The sequence below is a fragment of the Vicugna pacos genome, chromosome 16 (assembly GCF_048564905.1).
Source record: "Vicugna pacos chromosome 16, VicPac4, whole genome shotgun sequence".
Classification (NCBI taxonomy): Eukaryota; Metazoa; Chordata; class Mammalia; order Artiodactyla; family Camelidae; genus Vicugna; species Vicugna pacos.
This window is the reverse complement of record NC_133002.1, coordinates 38,199,789-38,220,082: the sequence shown is the minus strand read 5'-3', so window position 1 is coordinate 38,220,082 and position 20,294 is coordinate 38,199,789. Positions and strand designations below refer to the sequence as shown.

Below are 20,294 nucleotides of genomic sequence, written 5' to 3'. Positions count from 1 at the left end.
TCATGGTGGAGTGTTCTTTCATAAAAGGATGCTTGGATAAGATCTAAGCATATTAAAAGGACACCTGGAACCTTAGGTGAAATTACCCTGTTACCAGTTTCCCGCATGTGCTGGATATGGAAACCGTGTTAATAAATTGAATGAAACGGGGTAAGTAAATCAGGAATAACCCCCCTCCCCGGCTGAGATAAATATAAACGGACGTGGGGTGTGTAGAATGTTTTAAAGAGATCTCCTGAGAGCAAGTGGCCACAGGTTGGCATTTGGGTGTTGATGTTTTGAAAGCTATGGGCGTTATTATAATTTCAGAACACAGTTTGCTTTGACTATGTACATCTTGGCATTGAGGAAGCAATGTACGTGTGAGAGGGAAAACTGGGAGCTTTGAAAAGGAAACAAGGGCTTAAATCAAGAGGGCCTTAAGTGAGAACACTAGAAGAAGGGGCTCAATGAAACAGTACAATCACAACACATCCACTCGTGACTGTGAAAAAAAAAATCCCTCTCTCTGCTGAGATGACCCAATGGCGGACGGCGGTGCCTTACCTGTGATCAGTCAGCGTGCAGTGAACATCCACACAGTCACAAGTGCAGAGCGCAATTCCTCCCGACTGTTACTCTTCGAAGACCGGGCTTCCCTGAAGGAGGGGCCATTCCACCGACAGATGCAGGGAAGAAAGCTGGATCAGGAACATCTAAGCGATGGGAGAGCAATAATGTTTGGTGGGGGGGGGGGCGTGTAGGACCGTCACGGGGGTGATCAGGGACCTGCCTGAAAACACGATCCCTCTTGAGGAAGTTGTCATGCAGCAGCAAGTAGAACTTGAACTCGAACATCAAGGCAGCAATTACAGCCACTGAGCAGGCTGAGAGTCTGTGAAAGATACTAGAGTCTGAGCTGATCCTTTGAAGAAGAGCCTAACATGAAGGGAGCCGACAGGATGGAGGAGTGGCCGCTCAAGTGCTGTTCACACAAGTCAGGAGGCGCTGTACATCGATCACACCGTGTTATCAGAACTCCATCCCCGCATTTCTGCGTGCCTGCAAGTTACAAATCATGGTTCCGCCTGCCCGACGAGCCTTCAGAGGTCCCAAGCGGTTTAGTTGAAGTTGCGAAATTTATCTAGATGATTCTATCAGGACGTCTTTAAATCACGCATAGTGTGTGTGTGAGAAGCAAAGAGGGTAGCAGAAAGATCTTGTTAGGGGCGCTCCTCTTTGTCTGGGAGAGCAGAGGAATGTGTTGGAAGGAGCCTTCAGGTCCAAAATGCTCTGCTTCTGAGACAACAGTCTTTCCCAAAATAGAGCAGCATCTCTTGTTTTGTGTTCCCCCTTCAGGCTCCACCCCCCTTTCCTGGGAGAATAAATGTCCCAGGCACACTTTGCAGGGACCACCTCTCCTAACCTACAGGCAGTGCGACGAGCAGAGCCACCCCAGCCCCACGCACAAAACATTGTCTCCCTGCCGTCTAAGCGTAAGGCCAAGCCATATGATAGTGATGAGTTCAGAAGTGAGTGAGCAACTAAGTTAGTCCAATGGGAGTGAATTCTGGGGTTTATCTAAGAGCTACCAGGGAGAAAATCTTCCTCTCTCTCTCTCTCCTGCAGGTCTGGAAATAGGCAGGCTAAAACTACTCTTCTGCAGTCTTCTTGCCAGTGTGTGGGGCCTCAAGATGGAGTCACCAGACCAATTGGTCTGAGAAACAGTGAAAAACCAAGTTCTGATCATATTACTTCAGCACCTGGATCCAGCTATACCTGAAGTCAGAAACTTTTCAGTTTATTGAAATAATATATTCTATTTTTGATCAATATATTTAGGATGTGATTTTTTTCCCTTCACCTTCAACAGACGGTGTTCTGGCGAATGTGACAGATTTTAACAGAAGGGTCTTGGGAAAGAACTTACAGGTCCTGATGGAATCATGAGGAAAAGAAATCAACATAGACTTAAGGAAGGGCTGTAGAAAATGGAGAGGGGACCTGTTAGCCTTCTGTCAGGACCCCCAAGGCTGGGCCACCCGTGAGAGAGCCAACCATGGGAGCACCTGTGTGCATGTGTGCAGTATTCTCCCTAAAATTCCAGCCCAAGAAAATCATCCTAAATGTTCAAAGGCACCCTGCACAAAGCTGCTCTTCGAAGCATTGCGTGTAATGGTGAAAAATTGGGAACAGTCTAAATGTTCCACAGTCAGGGGTTTGTCCAGTGGGCTTTCTGCCTTCAAAAATGACATTTATGAAGTGTATGTAATAACGAGGGAAATAGAATGAAATTGTACAGACAATATGAACTCAACTAGGTGAAAAAGGAAAAAAAAGAAACACGTACAGGAAAAACAAAGGGAAGTAAATGTACCAAAAGTGAATGCTTGGGTGGTGGGACCGTTTTTCTTCCTCCTTTGCTTTATTGTCTGAATTCTCTTTGTATTTTTATAATGGAAGAGACTTGTGTTTGATATTAGTTGATGAGAGAGGAACACACAGGGACAAGCAGTTTTGGAAATAAGGGACAGATGAGTGACCTCTCAGCCCTTTGTCTGGTTACAGGCAGGAGACCCTGGCGAGGCAGTCAGATCTGATCCCCGACGGGTCACTCAGCAGCTAGATGACCTGTGGGTCTGCTTGTCTCTTCAGACCCCAGCGTCCTCCTCTATCAAAGAAAAGGCATCAGAATAGATGTTCCAGAAACAGCATCAAACAGGAGTCAAGAGTGCCCGGGTTCTCCGCCCACATTCTCGACCAGACACTTGCTGTACGAGTTTCCCTCTGAACCTCAGCTCCACGAATGGAGACGACCTGCCCACCCTCCCTTCCCCGTGGGCTGTGACTCACTGTCCATGTGGGAGGTTGTCTTCTTAGAAAGCCCTCTCCTGCTCCGTCCTGCCTTGGCCCCATCTGCTGTCATCCCTGCCCACTCAAATTAAACCTTCTGTAAATAGCAAGACAGCGTTCTCTCGCATGACTTTCCCGGCTGTGCCCTTTCTGATTTTCCTGTGGTAAAACTTGTTTACCCGCCCTCCAGAAACACGGCAGGGCAGACGGGAGCCTGGAAACGCTCCATCAGACACAGGTCCCGGGGCGGGGGGTGGGGAGCATCTTGGGAATTCACAACCAGAGATTCCAAGCATATGACCCTTGGGGCGCCCCAGCAGAGTGCTTGATGATACATGTCCCAAAGGGCTGTCTCCTTCAAGTAGATAGAATTGTCCTCGTCTCCTTCAAGACCCAAATCCTGGAAAGCGGGAGTGGTCCCACTGTCTGATTAGAAGGAAAAGCTCCAGAATCCAGGCTGTGTAAATGCGGAATCCAGCCCTCGGATGGGCTCCGGAACAGAAGGTGCAGGAACATATGATGTGAGAACTGGGAAGGTCCTTAGAGATGATCTGGTCCACCTGCTCCTGGAACAGATGGAGAAACGAAAGCCAGAACGAGCTGCGGCCCACCCCCGATCACAAGGCTCGTCAGCAGCAGAGTGGAGGCTAAATCCCAGCCTTCCTGACCCCCTGCTTTTGCACTCACTCACCCCATCATCACCTCCACCTGGGGACAGGTAAAGAGAAAGGGTCTGCAAAGGCAGGGGGAGGCCAAATGACCCCTCCCGGATCCTGTGCTTTGGGCTGGGAGGGTTTCCAATTGTCCTCGTCCCTGTGTGGAGCCCTTGGTCTTGTTCTTTCCAGCCCTCTCCCAAGACTGAGATGCTCAGAGGTGCTCAGAAGAGGGGCTCTCTCACTGTCTGACCCTCTTCCCCTCTATCAGCTCTATCAACAGCGTCCACTCTGTCTCTGGAGGCAAGACTCCTGCTTGCGACCCCCAGTGGGTCCCCACTGCCCTCAGCTAAAACTTAGCCTCGCCACCCTACCTGACAAGGCCCTCACGACCCAGCTCTCACCTACCCCCTGCTTCTCCGGCCACACTGAGTCCACTGAGTCTGCGGGGACCATTCACTCGGTCATCCAAGCCAGGCACATCTGAGAGCAGGAGGGGACTCTGTGAAACAATTATGCTGGAACGTCTTACATAAATGGGCCTGTCCCACACACACCTGGGCCTGTGGTCACCCGAGCTAAGCCGGGTTCTCTGGGGACAGGACTTGAACATGTTCCCCTCATCTGTTCTCTAAGCTCTCCCCCTTTCTACTTGGCAGAGCCCTCCTCATCCTTCAAGACACGTTGCAACCACGTATCCTCTGTGAAATGAAGCCTTCCTGGCCTCCCCAAATCAGGTTTGATTCCTCTCTCCTCTGCGCCCAAACGTTCTGGTTTCCCCCTCGATGATGGCACCTGATAGGTCGTCTTGGATCAAGGCTTCTCAGCCTTGGCGCCTGCTGACATTTGGGCCAGGCCATTCTTTGTTGTAGAAGGATGCCGTGTGCATCATAGAGTCATTTGCAACATCCCTGGCCTCTACGCACTAGATGCCCGCAGCAGCCTACTCACCCCCCACCTACTTGTGACAACTGAAAAAAATATTTCCAGAACCACCCCCAGCTGAGAACCACCGCCTGACAGCAGGGTTTGTCTTTTCTTCCATTCCTCGGTGAATTCCAGGAAAGACTTCTATTGTCCTTTGCACTGGTCGGTGCCCAGAGCGCAGCAGACACTTAGTATAGAGCTTGTCCACTGAATGAGCGAGTGGAGTGACCCAGAGGAATCCCAGAAAGGTGATCTGGCTCTCTGCATTCCCAACCATGACCACTAGAGGGCTGAAGAGGCCTGCCAAAAGCCCAGAGCTGGTGCCAGGAAAGGCGGTTCTGGAGAAACCTGTGTGGGAGCCCATCCCTGCCTGGCTCTGGTGACAGGGTCCCCGTCTGTCGTGCTGGCTCCTCATCTTCTCCCTGCCTTATAAGTGTTCCTGCTCCCAGGGCCCTGTCCTCAGACCTCTGCTCTCTAACTGTTTTTCCTCCCTGGGTCTTCTCATTCAGTGTCATGAATTAAAACACCATCTATGTGCTGATAACGCCCAAATTTATGTCTCTAGTCCCGACATCCCCTCAGATTCAGACATGTATTCCAATTGCCCACCTGAACCTCCATTTGGAGATGTAATTAGTGAAGGGAAACATTCCCTCACCTCCACACCAAATCCCACTCTTCCTGCATCCCAAGCAATGGCTACTCCATCCTTCCCGATGCCCTGGTCCAAGCCCTCGGACTCACTCTTCCCTCACCATCCGACATCCAGTCTGCCAGCAGGACTCACTCTTCCCTCACCATCCAGCGTCCAGTCTGTCAGCAGATCCTGTTGGTTTACCTTCAAAATGCCACACGTCACCATCCAAGCACTCCTGACCATCTCGGACACAGCACCTTGGCACGGCCACCAGCAACTGTCACCTGGACCTCCTGACCGCTCCCCCCACCCACCCTGGCCCTACAGTCTACTCTCCATGGCAGTCAGGGCAGCCCATTGAAACCATGAGGAGGCAGGTTTTGTCCACCAGTGGCTGCATCTCCCTCAGTCAAAGACCTCAGTGTGGCTGAGAGGCTCTCCCTGACCTGCTCCCTCCTCTGTTCTCCCTCTGACCCCGTCTCTACCTCACCCTCTCCCGGCCACGCGGGTCTCCTGGGTCTCCTGGTTCCTGGCTTTGTTCCTGGTGTCGGTCCGCCTGGCATGCTGTCCCCCTTACACCCATGTGGCTCCTTCCTTCCCCTCGGGTCAAGTTCAAACACACCCACCCAGTGAGGCCACCACCTTCCACCCATCCTCCCTTCTCTGTACGTTTCACTTAGTTTCTTATTTATTGCCTTTTTTTGTTTCCCAACTATGGTCTCACCAGGGTCACAACCAGTGTCTGCGTTGTGTCCCCAGTACAGGGCAGGTGACAAGCACTCACCAAATGGCTATAGAACGATGAGTGAATAGGGGGAAGAGTGAGGGATGGCAGATCCCTTGGGAAAGAACCCCAGTTGACCAAGGAGAAACCTGCCTTGGTCCAGGGGGCTTCCTGGGAGCAGGTCCCTTGTTCCAGAACAGAGCGCAGAATTTCCCCTAAGTTTGGGCAAAGTGGAAGACAGAGCCGAACAGTTTTTGGACGCCTCTGTGGGTTAAGAGGACGAGCCCTGGAGCCCAAGAGGCTGGACTCAAAACCCAGCTTTGCCACTGACCACCTGTGGAATGCGGGCAGGGGCGTTAACATCTCCACGCCTCAAACCCACAACCAGGAACCAGGGACAGTAGTGTCACCAGCCTGGCAGGACTGTTGTGAGGGTCAAATGAGTTGACGCTGTAAAGCACACGAAACAGTGACTGACGCATAGGAAGTACCAGGTAAGAGTTCACTCCTGCTGGTGCTCTGTGTGTCGCCTGTCCTGACTGATGCTTATGGCTACACTGGTGGCTAACGGGATGTCATTAGCCCATTATGCAGATCAGAATGCTGAGACTCTCAGGCACTCAGTTGCTCACCAAGGCTTCACAGCTAGTGAGAGAGGATCCCAGCACAGCTCTTTCTGACTCCCTTTCTATCAGGATTGTGTGAAGACTGAGCCCCAAATTCGGCCCTCAAGCCCCTCCTTCCCCTTGCCCCTCACTCCATTTCCTGTTGTTGCCTCCACCATGAGGGCGGCCCGGTGCTTAACAGCCTCTGCTTTTATAGCTCTGACCCAAGGGAAAGACAAACTCTGGCGCTATAGGCAGCTCCGAGTCAGACTGGCATCTTAAAGAGAACTTAACTAAACCTTAAAGCAGTCAGGGTCTTCAGGTGGGGGTTTCTGTTCCTAAGCTGAGTCCCCAACCAGCTCCCGCCCTGTCAGTGGGGAAAGAGACCACCAGACCATGGGCGGCAGCACAGCGGAGGTCCCACCTGGCCCCATCCACTTCCTGGCCCTTCCCTGGGGTTTTGGATTCAGTGGGGCCAAGGTGGGGCTGGAATCTGCATTTTTAACAAGCTCCCTGGGTGATTTTTGTCTCTGGGAAGTTTGAAAACCACTGGCATAGAACCGAAGGCGTGAGCTGGGGAGTCAGACTGGCTGGGATCTGATGCTCTCTCTGCGCTTTCCTGTGTGACCCTGGGCAGGTTTCTCAACCTCTCTGACTCTCCATTTCCTCATCTGTGAAATGTGGGTCATACAAGTTCCTTGCTGCCAGCATTCCATGATATAATGCATGTGAAGTGCTGCATACAGTGGCGCTCAATACACGAGTGATTGTTGCTGTTGCCGGCATTGTTGCCTTAGGTGTTATCCAAGGGGAACATTCCAGATTCTCGGGTTCCCTTGGCCCCAAAGCTCAATGCAGTGTGCTTCACAAGTCCTTGGTGCTGGGCAGCCTCGGGGACCCAGGCTCGGGGCCCCAGCACAATAAGGGCGTGGTCTCCCCACCCCCAGCGCCCCCCACCGGAGGAAGGTGGCGTGTTATCACTGTGGTAACATCTCCCTGAACTACGGAGACCCAGCCCAGCCTTGGAGCCGCTAACAGAAGCCGGTAGAAGGAAGAGAGTTCCCAGGAGTCCCCACCCGAGGACACCCTGCCTGGCCTCTCAGCGGCCCCTGGATTGAGCCCCTCTCCCCGACACCCCAGGTCAGATTCCCTCTGTAGCACATGATGGGCCCCCAGGGCCGAAGCTGCAGGCCCCTGAACCCCACACAAGCAAGCAAACTGGGAGTCCCACGCCTGGAGCCAAGTCTCCCTATCAGGTGAGGTCGCCCAGAGCAGCTGGGAACATCTGGATGGGAGGGAGGTGGTCAGGAGCACAGAGCGTCCAGCCGAAAGGGCTCACCAGCAGGGCTGCAGCCTGCAGGGCCTGGAGACAGCAAACCTGCCAGCTAAAACACCCATGAATATTTAACAGCCGTCAATATTTAATTAGTGCAGACAGATTAACTCTGAAATAACACACACTTGGGCTGGGGGAGGGGAGTCTTAGAAGGAGAAGGAGTGGGCTGGAGGGAGGAGCCACGCCTACTGCATGCGGCCAGGGAGGCTGCTCCCCTCCCCTCCCCGCCATCTCTGGCCCCCAGCCCCTACAGAAAATGAGCAGAAAATGAGCGGCACTCAGAAAAGTCCTAGTGAAAGTGACACTCTGAGAAGCCAAGGGGAAGGGGCTGCATCTCAGGCAGGATCTGGGCAGGATGGGGTGGGGCGCTGCTGCCGTGCTTTCTGTGTCAGAGCGCTCCGCTGGGCCCCCCGGACCCTGGCCCGACTTCCAGGAGCAGGTGTCGGTGTGTAATTACCTCTGTGCCTTTGGCATTCCTGGATTATGCTGTGTTTATTGCATCCGCAACAGTACCCAGAGTCTTTTATCCCCTTTGAGTTTGAGTTTTATCCCATCTTGTGCTCCTTTTTTATTTAATGGACTTTACCCGGAACTTAATCGGGTAATAAACTGCCATTATTGATGCCTTTTTTGGGTACAAACATTTGATCAGGGACTTGTGAAATATCAGAGCCAGATCTGTGCTCGGGCTGACTCTCTGTACTGGGGGTAACGTTCCAGCGCAGAGAGGGCTTGGGGTCCATGAATGGACCAGCTTGCTTCCTACCTTCGTGACTTTGGGGATGCTCTCTGCCGTGAGCACACTACCCCTCTTCTTCCTCCTCCAAGACTTGACTTAGAGATCATTATCCTCCAGGAATCTTTCACTAGCATCAGATTTTGTAACCATCTTTTTACCCCCTGTCTCTCCCACGCTGAGCATTTCAAAGACAGGAACCCAAACTTCTACACAGATCATGCCTACCTGGAAACGGACACATTGTGGGTGCTTAAGGACTTGTTCTCATTTTCATAAATTGAGGGGAAAGATTTTAAATAGGAACTAGAGGTCGCTAAGCACATTGTGTCGATGGCTTGTGTACTGGTTATGCTGTGTAACAAACACCACAAAACTCACAGTTGTATATGATAAGGAGCATCTATGCTCAGGGACATTTGGGTCAGCTGAAACTTGGCTAAGTTCACCCAGGCAATTGTGCTTCAAACTGTGGTGGCTGGGGCAGCTCTGCTTCTCCCAGAAAGACTGGAGTTGGCCAGGGCGGCTCTGCTCCAACTGAGTCCCATCCAGCCTGGACGAGTAGGCTGGCTGGGGCATGTTCATCTCATGGCATTGGCAGGCATGTAAGAGGGGAAGCCCAACCACACAAGCACATCTCAAGTCCTGGCTTTTGCCACGTTGCTAACATCTCATTGACCAAAGCAAGTCACACAGTCAAGTCCAACGTCAAGAGGCAGGAAAGTCAACTCCACGTGTGATGAAGCCATGGCAAGGGTTAGGTGAAGGAAGAGGGTAAAGAATTTGGGCCAGAATTTGAATCGATCACAGTGGGTTCCCATCACACCATGCACGGACCCCTCAGTGACAGGACCCCACAGTGGGACTGGAGCCAGAGGAGCCCTACATGCTTCTCCCCTCCTCATCCCCACCCTCTGTCCTACCCCTACCCCCAGGAGCATCCAGGTTAACAAACCAGCAACAGAGATGAGATGGGAAGTTAAGAAGCCACTGATGAAAGCCACAGGTTACGGGGAATGTCCTCAGCCATTCAGCACCATGCGGACGAGCTCTGTGGAAAGGAGAGAGGGGTGAACCGGCGAGCAGGGCCAAGGGGAGGGGTCCGCCAGGGGCTAGGAGACCACAAGACCACCAAAAGCAGAGAGAAGGGGACAGAACCAAAGCTGAGAATCAAAGTCAAGACCAGTCTCATGACAAAGCACGGAAGTCAGTGATGAGGGTAAATAATGTGGAAAACAGAGCCTTGGACCTCAAGTTAGCTCCAGCTCCTGACATCGTCTTGGGTAAGCCCTTCCCTGTGCCCAAGCCTCAGTTTCCCTCGGATGTGAGAAGAACTTCGGATTCTGGGAGCCCACACACCCTGATGACGCTGATATCCTGTGACCCCAGGCCCATCGCTCCTCAAACTCTGCCCCATTTCTTTCGCTTCAACATACAGAGTCTGAACTCCTCTCAGAACATCTCCAAGTTACCATCAGACATTCCTCCGTCTGTGCCATCAGAATCCCAAGGCCTCAGGACAGAGGACGGTCACTAGAAGTAGGTTTTAGCAGGTGGGTATCTTTCTCTCTGATGTGTAGAATCAAATACGGAGAGTTAGAAGCACCAGCTGGTAGACCAGAAAGGAATCCTGTTTGGAATCAGAGAAACGTGGTCCAAACTCACCACCATTTGTCGTGGAATAATCTTGGAGAGACGTATAAACTCTCTGAACCTCTGTTTCCTTGTCTGTAAAATGGGATGGTCATAGAAGCACACGGGGCTGGCTGCTGGGGGGATTAAATGACAGGGTGTTTGCAGTGCACCCAGCGCAGTGCCTGGTCCCAGGAGGGAACTCAACTCATGGTAATATGGTACCTCCTTTCCCTCTTCTGTCTCAAGCTCTTGAATCTTCATTGATTCTGTCTCTCCCCTAAAAAAAATTTTTAAATATATAAATATATGTATATAATTAAAACACCTGCCAACGATTTAATCCTTTCATCAGTTACTTCCCTTCAGATCCAAGACCTGCATCTGGACCCGGCGATTTGAACTGGGTAGGCATTTGTCCAATTTTTCTAAGTATTCTCTCTCCTACCTTTCATCAACTCTATTGACAAGGCTCCTGTCCCTTTCTAATTGCCCATCTCTCAGGTTTTCTTTTTTCTTTTCCTTGTTAAAGACTGATTTTTACAAAGCACTTCAGCAGCTCAGCCATTTTTATCATCATCATTCATTTTATTTCCCATCTCATTTATTAACAGGCTGGGCGGCACTCAAGGATTCCTTTTCCCCTGATACAGTTGTAAAACGCCCCTCCTGTTCCCTTTGGCGGCCCCAAGACTCCCTATGGCGGCGTTTATTTCTTCCCTTGGTTGCCCTTCTGTTTCTCCGAAGCCTTTGCTGACTTCGGATCCTCCTCTCTGTGCCTGCTCCCCGCCTGCCTCCTGGGGCCCTCCCTCCTGAGACATCCAGGCCTCTCTGCGTGTGAGCAGAGAGGCCCTTTCATTCACGCTGGCCATCAGATGGAAGGGACCGGAAAGTCCTAGATCCTGCCCTGGTCCTCATCCCCCACCAACCTCCGAAGGATTCCTGACTGAGGGAGCTATGCACCAGGAGCTCCATTCACTCACTGTTTTAAAAATTCTTATTTTTGATGCAAGTGTAGTCGATTTACAATGTTACTTTCATGTGTTCAACAAAGCAATTCAGTTATATATATACATACATATATTTTTTCAGATTCTTTTCCATTACAGCTCATTATAAGAGGCTGAATATAGTTCCCTGTGCTGTACAGTAGGTCCCTGTTGTTTATTTTATATATAGTAATATGTTATCTGTTAATCCCAAACTCATAATCTGTCCCTTCCTCCATGTCCCCCCGGTAACCACAGTTGGTTTTCTCTGTCTGTGAGTCTCTTTCCCATTCATTCATTTTTTTAAAAAACATGATGGAGGTATAATTTACATACCATACAATTCACCCATTTTAAGTATTTCATCATTAAATTCAAGGATTTTCAGTAACTCTATCAAGTTGTGCAAACATCACCAACAATCCAGCTTTAAACATTCTCAGCACCCCAAGAAGATCATTCATCACCGCAGTAAGATCCTTCATAGTCATTTATAGTTAATCCCACTTCCCACCCCATCCCCAGGCAACCACGAGCTAGCTGCCCCATTCCTGGACATGACTCTACTCATGTGACATGCGGCCTTTTGTTTCTGGCTCTTTTCATTTAGCATGCATTTGGGCTTCATCTATGTGACAGCTTGTGTCAGTAAGTCACTCCTTTTGACTCCTGACTCGGATTCCATTGTGTGGATAGACCATGTCTTCTTTAGCCTTACACCTGCTGGTGGACATTTGTGTCATGTCTGTTTTGGGCGATGATGAAGTCTCCTGCTGTGAATATTTGTAGGCAAATCTTTGTGGGGACACACGTTCTCATTTCTCTTGGGTAGTTATCATGGAGTCAAATTGCTGGGCAAAAGATAAACTTATGTTTCACTCTGCGGGGGGGTAGCTAGGTTTATTAATTAATTAATTAATTAATTAATTTTTGATGGAGGTCCTGGGAATTGGGCCCAGGACCTCATGCATGCTAAGCATGAGATCTACCACCCCCCGAATTTATGTTTAACTTCTTAAGAAGTTGCCAAGGATTTTTGCATGTCAGCTACACCATTTTACATTCCTACAAGCAACATGTGAGGGTTCCTGTTTCTTCCCGTCCTCGCCAGCACTTATTATTACATTTTTTTTTAATTGAAGCAGAGTTGATTTACGGTGATGTGTTAGGTTCTGGTGTACAGCATAGTGATTCAGTCATATCTGTGTACATTCCTTTTCGTATTCTTTTCCATTATAGGCTATTGCAAGATACATGCGTTTTTGATAATAACCTTTCGAGGGTATAAGGTGCTATCTGCTTGTGGTTTTGATGTGTATTTCCTCAGTGACTAATGATGTCCAGCATTTTTTCGTCTGCTTAATTCATTCTCTTTCTTCCAGTGGATATTTATGGGGCATCTGCTCTGTGCCAGAACTCTTTGGAGGAGCAGTGAACAAAATAGATAAAATTCTTCATGGCATTTATATTCTTACTAAGGAGACAGATGATACACAAGATAATAAATAAACTATATAAAATATTAGATGGAGGCCACTGCCAGAGAGAGGAAAAAAAAAACAACAACAACAAAGCAGGAAAGGGAGATGTCAAATGTCAAGGGGTTGTAATTTCAGATGAGGGAGTCAGGAAGACCTCACTGAGTAAAGACTTGGTGGGAGTGAGGGAGCTTGCTACATGGGTATCTGGGAGAAGAGCATTTCTGAAAAGAGCAACAGCAAGTGCAAAGGCCCCAGGGTAGAAACATAATGGGCCCACTCAAGGACTAGCGAAGAGGCCAATGTGTGGGAAAATGAGGAAGAAAGTCATGGAAAATATAAAGTCAGAGAGGTAGGGGCAACCAGATCTTGTTAGGTCTTGTAAGTCATAGGAAGATGTGTGTGCATGTGTGTGTGAGAGAGAGAGACAGAGAGTCATTAAGGGGTATTAAAGCGTTTGGCATAGATGAGTGATGTGGTCTGATCTTTGTGTTCCCAGAACTACTCTGGTCAAGTATGGACCCTGGTGTGGGGTGCAGGGCCCATGGTGGAAGCAGGAATAGCAGGCAGATGAGTCAGGAGGCCCCCCAGTGACCCACAGCACAAGTTGTGATGGTGGCCCAGACCAGGGTGGGGCAGCAGGGATGGAGGGAAGTGGTTGAATTCTGGGTATATTTACGACACAGAGCTGAATTTGCCAGCTGATTCTGCCAGAAAGAAAGGAAAGTCATGAGTGACACTGAGGTCTTTAGCCTGGGAAACTGGAAGAAGGGGCTGGTCAGCTGAGATAGGGCCAACTGCAGGGCAAGCAAGTTTGGGAGAAGATCTGCCGCTCAGTGTGGACCACGTGACATATAACATGCCCATTGTACGGTCTCAGGAGACACCAAGTAGACTATCATGTATACAGATCCACAGCCCAGAGGGGGATTCAGGAATCATCAGCATATCGCTGGTATTAAAGCCATGAGGCATGAGTAGGATGGAAATCAAAGGGTTATTTTATTAATATATTAGCCAGTACCTGATCACCCCCAATGGAGGTGTCTCTGGTATAATGGAACTGGAGAACATGGCTGAGACCTGGAGGTCTAACATGGCTTTCCTTTCCCTGAATTTGAAAGTAGGCCCAACTTATCCACCCAATTTGGGATCCAGAGCAATAGGACAGGTGTGAGTCTTTGGGGCCTGCCCCTTGTCTGCTTACTGTCTCCGTATGGAACACAGACAGAGGAGCCTGCCTGGTGTGTCCACCAGTACCGGAGGGGATGCTGCACCTGCGTGCAGGCTCTTACCCACATTATAATGTTCCCATGAAAGCCCAGAATTTGACCTATCCCATTACAATTCCCCCCTTCCTCCCTTGTGGGGCAGACACCAGTAACAGGAGAGAGAAAAAGTAAGTACGATATGAAAAGAGAGGCTGAAGTTCATTCCCTAGCAAAATTCTCTCAACAGGAAGAAGGAAGTAGGCCCTTTACTCGGCATCATCAATAGTGGTTGTGACAATGCAAGAATCACCAATGTTGAGCCACCTCCCATTTTGTCTGTCATAGCAGTGTTACTAACACCCAGGCCTTAACTGCTGCTCCAGGGACACATGCAGCTCCAGCCCTAACTGCTGCCCATCGTGGTCAGGAAATCCTTGCATGCCTCATTCCCCACTGCATTCTTTAATAGATTCTCTTAACCTCTAACATTACTGATCTCTCTGACAAGTTCTCCCCACCTCACCCTTTGAACTTGGTTCTTGGGATTAGACTTCTCAGGTCAAGGACCTTGGCAGTCTGTTGCCTATGATTGGAGCTTTTGCTCTATTTAAATTGCCTCAGGATGCCCTGGGGACTCGTCATCTGTCCGTCCACCTTCCATCCCTCCCCTTGACTCCCCACACCTCATTCTAGCTTACAGGGTCTTATATGGGGTCTTTTTATAGGATGGAACACTCTTCAAACCAAGTCATTATAACAGATACAGAAAATCAAAGAGGCAAGATCTTGTAAAAGAAATATCTTCTGTCCTCAAATTATGGTATATGTGGAACATATTACCTGTTACTCTGTAGACTTCCAAAAAAAAGTTATTAAATTTAAGCAGAGGGTTACAGTATTTGAATTTCAAAGTTTGTCTGTGCTAAGCAGAAAAAATAATTGTCCCAAGATTGAGAAGAGAGTGATAGAAACAATACCTGACAAAGTGGTCCTCAGACTGGGGGATTTTGCAGTTCAGCAACATTTTTAAAGAGAAGATTGGAGGCTTCAACATAAGGTTGCCAGCCCGTCAGGCATAGATGCTCAAAAATCAAGTCTAGTCCACTAACACCATCGTTCATAGATGAAAGGATGTTTTAACACCAAGAAAGTAGGAAAAGTGGAATCCCAGGGGAAAAAAAGTCAACCCTATTGAAAATGAATAAATTTAGCTTTGTGAAACACCCCTGTTTTTTCTCACATCTCCAGAAGTGGTTGAGAACTTTGGCGTGGGGCACTGGAACGCCTAAATTAAATACATCTTAATTCCCTTAAAATATACAGAGTCCCGTAAGGGTTCAGCCCTCACCCAGGTGTTGCCTTTTACACACCTGCACAAGTCGGAGGGGCCCAGCAAGGAGTGTGAGGGGTGAGGGAGAGGAGTCCTGTCTAGCCCTGGGGGCCTCCTTCCTTTGAGGAGCGCTTCCCCTGGTCGTTTTTAAGCAGCTGGCTTCAGATGGGTCAGCATCATTCCCGGTCTTCCCGAGCTGCTCCGTTTATTTTCCCATCACCACTTTTCTCCACAGGTTTCTGATGAAATCCATCACCACATGCCAAGCAACTGGTTGCTGCATTTCCAAGAGCAGCCACCGCTCGGTAAACATTAAATTTGGGATGAAAGTTAAGGCTGCTCCCTGGCGGGTTCTGCTGCCATCTCTTGGCTCTACACAGGTAGAGTGTGTAGATACACAGAGTTGCTAATACTGTGCTGGCCCAAAGTGGGGGCTCCTCTCTTTCCACCCCTATTTTTGTAACTAAAAACAGGGGAGGGTGTCCAGGCAGAGCAGACTTGGAGAAGAGACGTGTTAAAGGTCAAAGGCAGAATCTAGGTGAACATTGGACCAATTCAATAATATCACAAATAACTTGTCCCTGGATCAGGTCGGCTTATGTAACCAGACTCTGTAGCGCTGAGATGATTTCATTTACCTGCCTTGGATGCTGAGATGTTTCTGAGATGCAGTGAGGGCCCCGCACTGATTGCCTGAACCTGTGTCAGGCGGGAGGGCATGCAGCTGTCGCTCACGTAGTCCCTGTACCCCGGGGCTGGGCGCTGGGCTGGACACCTTGCACACAGGAGCTCCTGCGAGGCAGATGTGATCCGTGACTATCATGCACGCCGCACAGCGGGAGGAGCAGAGAGCTTTGTAGCTTGTCCCAAGTCTCCAGCTGGTACCTGAAGAAATCCTCATTCAAACCAGGTGTGCCCTTGTTCTGTGCACCCTGTGTCCCCCCCTGCCTGGGAGAAGGGAAACTACGGGAAAGAAGTAAGCTGGGCAGCCCTCGCCAAGGCTGCGGTTCAAGGAGAGAAGCTTCTGGGCCATTTGATGTATGCTCCCCTAGTTAAACAGAGGTGGGGCCAGGAGGGGCATGGTTTAGGGACGGCGTTATTTAGATGTAGAATCAAATATACGAGGAGAGGGTGAGATGCAGTAGAAATGCGGGGAATGGAAAGAGAAGTCTGAATCTTCATCACCACCTCTTCATTCTCCCCCATCCTCCCTTTCTTCTCCTCCCGTCCAGGCTTCTCCGTCTCCTCCCACTCCCCCCTCCCCATCCCGCCTCCTTATGCTTCCTCCTCTCCCCTGTCTCCCACAGGAGCAGCAAGGAACCCAGCCCACCCCGCCACAGCTCCTGCCTCCCCCCACCATAGCCCGGTCTCCCCACGCCAACGTCCATCGCAAACCTCGCCCCCACCCCCGCCGGACCCACTTCGCCCCAGAGAGCATTCTGCCACCTTCCATTCCTTCTTCTAATAACTGCACATTTCCCTGAGAGAAATCCAGTGGCCAAGGAAAGATAAGATGACTTCTTGGTCAATAACCCCTCAAGCAAGTTTCTCAGGATGCTTTCCTGACAAACTTGCAGATCTTTTCCCCCTATGGTGTCAAATGAAAGCAAGGTCCCTTAGCCTCAAGTGACAGAAGATTAATCCATCAGTCATCACTGAGTGCCACGTATATGCTTGACCCTAGCTGGGCACTTTACCTCCATGATGACATTTAATCCTCACGATAATCCAGGGAGCCCCACCCTCTACCCCACCCCTTATTATACAGAAGAAGAAACTGAGGCTCAGAGAGAGGAAGGGATTTGCCCAAGGTCACAAAACAAACAAGTAACAGGGAAAAACACAGAAAACGTTCCTTAAAAGACAGTTCCTCTGTGCTGTCATTGAAATATGCAGAAGGCATAGAGGTCTGTCAGCCAGATTCTTGAAATATAAGCAACAGAAAGATAGTCCAGCTCACTGAGGCTCAAAGGAGCGGCAGGAAGGCTGGGGAATCAGGCTCCGATGTGGGTGGGGCCCAGGACCACTCGGAGGGCCAGGAGCAGAAGGGGGCAGCAGTGCCCCTCTGTTGTGGGTCCTGCCTGGGGATGCATGAGCTCCCTCCGTTTTCCAAGGCTTGGTCCCTCTTTTCTAATCTAGGAGATGCCTTTGAATGGCCATGCTTATTCATGAGCTGTCCCTTTTGGGGGCAGGCTCACAGCCCCCAGATTCCTGTCCCACCAGATTGTAGCTGCTGGGGAAGAAGTGAACCCCCAACACATTTCCACCAGGAGGGGACGATCAGCTGTGGTAGGGGACACGGATCACAGCAGGCTGCACAGAACAGGAGATGCTTAGTTTGAAGGGGGAGTGGTTGCAAACTAATGGCGCGTTAGAACTGCGTTCTGGGAAAACTGAGCTGGGCCAGCCCGTGGGTGAACTCCTTTGCTCCCCCCCCAACTTAGGGGCTGTTAGTACCCCCTGCATATGTGAGAAAACAGAGGCTCGAAAACTTAGGTTTCTTATCTAAGACCTCACAGTTATAAATGGCAGTCAGAGTCACTGACTCCGGAATCCCACACTCTTAACCACTCTGCCAGCAAATAATGCCTCACTATTACAGAGCATTACACGTGTCAGAGTGCTCCCAGGTCCATTATCTCAGCTCACACTCACCACAGCCCTGCAAAGTAGACAGGGCACGTGTGATTATGCTCATTTCCCTGCCAAGCAGATGGAGCCCAGAGATGCTAAGTGACCCACCCAAGGTCACACAGCCAATTAACAGAAGGGTCAGGACTGCTGCCTCCCTGTTCAGCTCCTTCGTCACTGCTGCTTGTGCTCGGAGGGTCTGAGTGCCCCACCAGAAAGAGGGACTGGAGTTCAATCGAGAGAGAACAAGGCAGAATGGTTCACTTGCAGACTGTGATATTTAATTCCGAGGCAGGTACCTGACCCATTGCCCCACACAAGCACCCGAGGGCCATCCAGTGCCCGGCACCCTGCTGTCTTGGGGTCTGGACACAATTAAACACAAACAAGAAATTGGTACCTAACAAATTAGCAACAGGTAAAAGCAATCAGGCCATCTGTTGCCTCCCACCCATTGCCACCGCCTAATCCCCTTTCTCGGCAGCGTCCCTGGCTCCGTGCTCAAACACAAATTAATATACTGGCCTTTGCATATGTATTTATGGCTTCAGGTGGGGAGAGAGCCACAGGAGCAGGTGGCGAGAAGGCAGTCGCTAGAGATGCTTTGCTCATGCAAATGTCCTTCGTTAGGGAGGGAAGTCGGCTGAAGGGCATGGAACAGGGCGGGCTGGAAGGCAGAAGATGAGCCTTGAATGGTCTGTTATGGGGGGCAGGGGGGCAGGGATGGCTCTTAGCTCCTTGTGGGAAGCATCTCCACACCCAGCTCGTTCCCGTGGGGCCTTGCATCATGTGTCCCATCAACCGTATTAGAAACACTGAGGCAAGCAGAGGCCATATGATCATCCACAGCCAGCAGGCGGCATGGATGGAGGAGGAAGGAGCCCCAGGCACCCAGACGGCCAGCCTGCCTGGAAGCCAGCCTTGGGCCACCTCTCCGAGTCTCAGTTTCCTCCTTGCAGTTTTCCAAGATGTGCGTGTGGCAGCCATGCCCAACTGGTTCAACCCAAGAATGAATGTTCATATGAGTATTGAGTGGCTGGTGTTTCCTAAGTGCTAACTTCCTGCAGAGCCCTTTGCTTCCTTGTGCCCTTGTGGCAACCTTATGAAGTCGATGTTACTATAACCATTTTGCAAATGAAGAAAGGTTGCAGAGAGGTTTAATTCAATGATTTGTCAGTAGGTACTTATGGTGGACCTAGGCTGGGCCAGGCTCCAGGTGGGTCTTTGGGATGCAAAGATGTACAAGCCGGAGCTGACCCCTGTCCTCATGGCAGTGTCAGGATCAGCCACAAGTGCTGCTGAGTAAATAAAGCAGGGAGGGCTGGGGACGGTGACAGGCTGGCAGGTCCGGGATAGGCAGGCTTCCCTGTAGCCCAAGGCACGAAGAGAAACCACCCAGAAGTGAAGGAAGAGGGGACAGTATATGCAAGGGCCCCCTGAGGAGGGAAGGGCTGCTTGTCCAGGGCTGGAGTGGCTGGGACCAGTATGAAGAGAGGGTTTGACTGGCGGCAACAGAGACAGAGGCAGGTGCGGCCAGGCAGGACCTCGTCAGCTCTGCAGGAAGTTCTGGGTTTTCTCCTTAGTGCCATGGGAGGCTGCTGCCCATGGTCACCCAGATCAGTTAGACTCCAAAGATGGGTTCCCTCCACCCTCCCATGCTGTCCTCTCATACCTCATGCTTCTCCTCCTGCAGGAGGGACAGGAAGATGGCGGTCACCTCCCCGGAAAGTCTGCCCATAGTCACAGAGTGGGCAGAGTGAGGGCCCTGGGGGCTCCCAGGCTGGGGTTTTCCTCTCCTGGTCACACACGGGGGCTGCACAGAGCTGGGCCAATGTCCCTCAGATTTTAAAGTCCCAAGTTACCCAGGATGGGGACAGCCAAGGAGGGACCGAGTCCCCTTCAGTAAGTCCTCCTGGTCAACCAGAAAGACAACCTGGGGCTTGAGAAGCACATCTTTCAACATCCAGGAATCTGTTGGGGAGCAGAGAGGACAAAGAAAGATCTGAGCCCCTGTGCTTTCGATCTCATGGTGGGATGGGGTCTGGGAGGGGTCGCAGTCACTTCAGCATCACAGCCCAGGGTGTGGGTATGGCCAAATTCCACTCCTTGCCCGCAGTGCGACCTGGAGCTGTTTTGCTACCTGAAAAATGACTTGTCTCCCTCACAGAGGTGTGGGAAGGAGAGGTGGCTGTCAAGCACCCGGCTTGATGTCTGCACTTAGTAGGTGCTCAGTCAGTGCTAAGTGACATTCCTGTGATCCTGGCCTGCTTCCAGGCCACTCCCCTCTCCAGCCAACCAGCATCGACCCTCTGCCTCCCATTGGCCCAGAGCTTTGCAGCATCTGAAGTTTCAAGCCCCATGTAAAAAATAAGCTTCCAAAAAAAAAATCCAGAAAAGGAGGAGGGAAAGATAAAAAGAGAGATGGAGAGAGGAGGAAAGAGCTTTTTTCACCTAAAGCCAGACCTCTAATTCTGCTGGTGGCCGGGGACACCCCTGCCGCCAGTCTCTCTTGCAAATCAAAGGGCCTGCCGAGTAAGCAGCTGCAAATAAAGCACTGGGCTCTTTGAGGGAGG

General features: G+C 50.5%; 2 long non-coding RNA genes across 2 annotated transcripts; one reads left to right on the top strand and one right to left on the bottom strand.

Annotated features, from left to right (window-relative positions):
- Positions 1–2,475: 2,475 nt before the first annotated feature.
- LOC140686312 (uncharacterized) lies at positions 2,476–15,894 on the bottom strand. Its single transcript, XR_012060035.1, has 5 exons — positions 15,729–15,894; positions 10,308–10,362; positions 9,923–10,080; positions 9,406–9,501; positions 2,476–3,398 (listed from the first exon to the last, which is right to left on the bottom strand). It is a non-coding gene; the product is annotated as an uncharacterized lncRNA (long non-coding RNA).
- Positions 15,895–17,746: 1,852 nt separating this feature from the next.
- LOC140686311 (uncharacterized) lies at positions 17,747–18,749 on the top strand. Its single transcript, XR_012060034.1, has 2 exons — positions 17,747–18,016; positions 18,575–18,749. It is a non-coding gene; the product is annotated as an uncharacterized lncRNA (long non-coding RNA).
- The last annotated feature ends 1,545 nt before the right edge of the window (positions 18,750–20,294 follow it).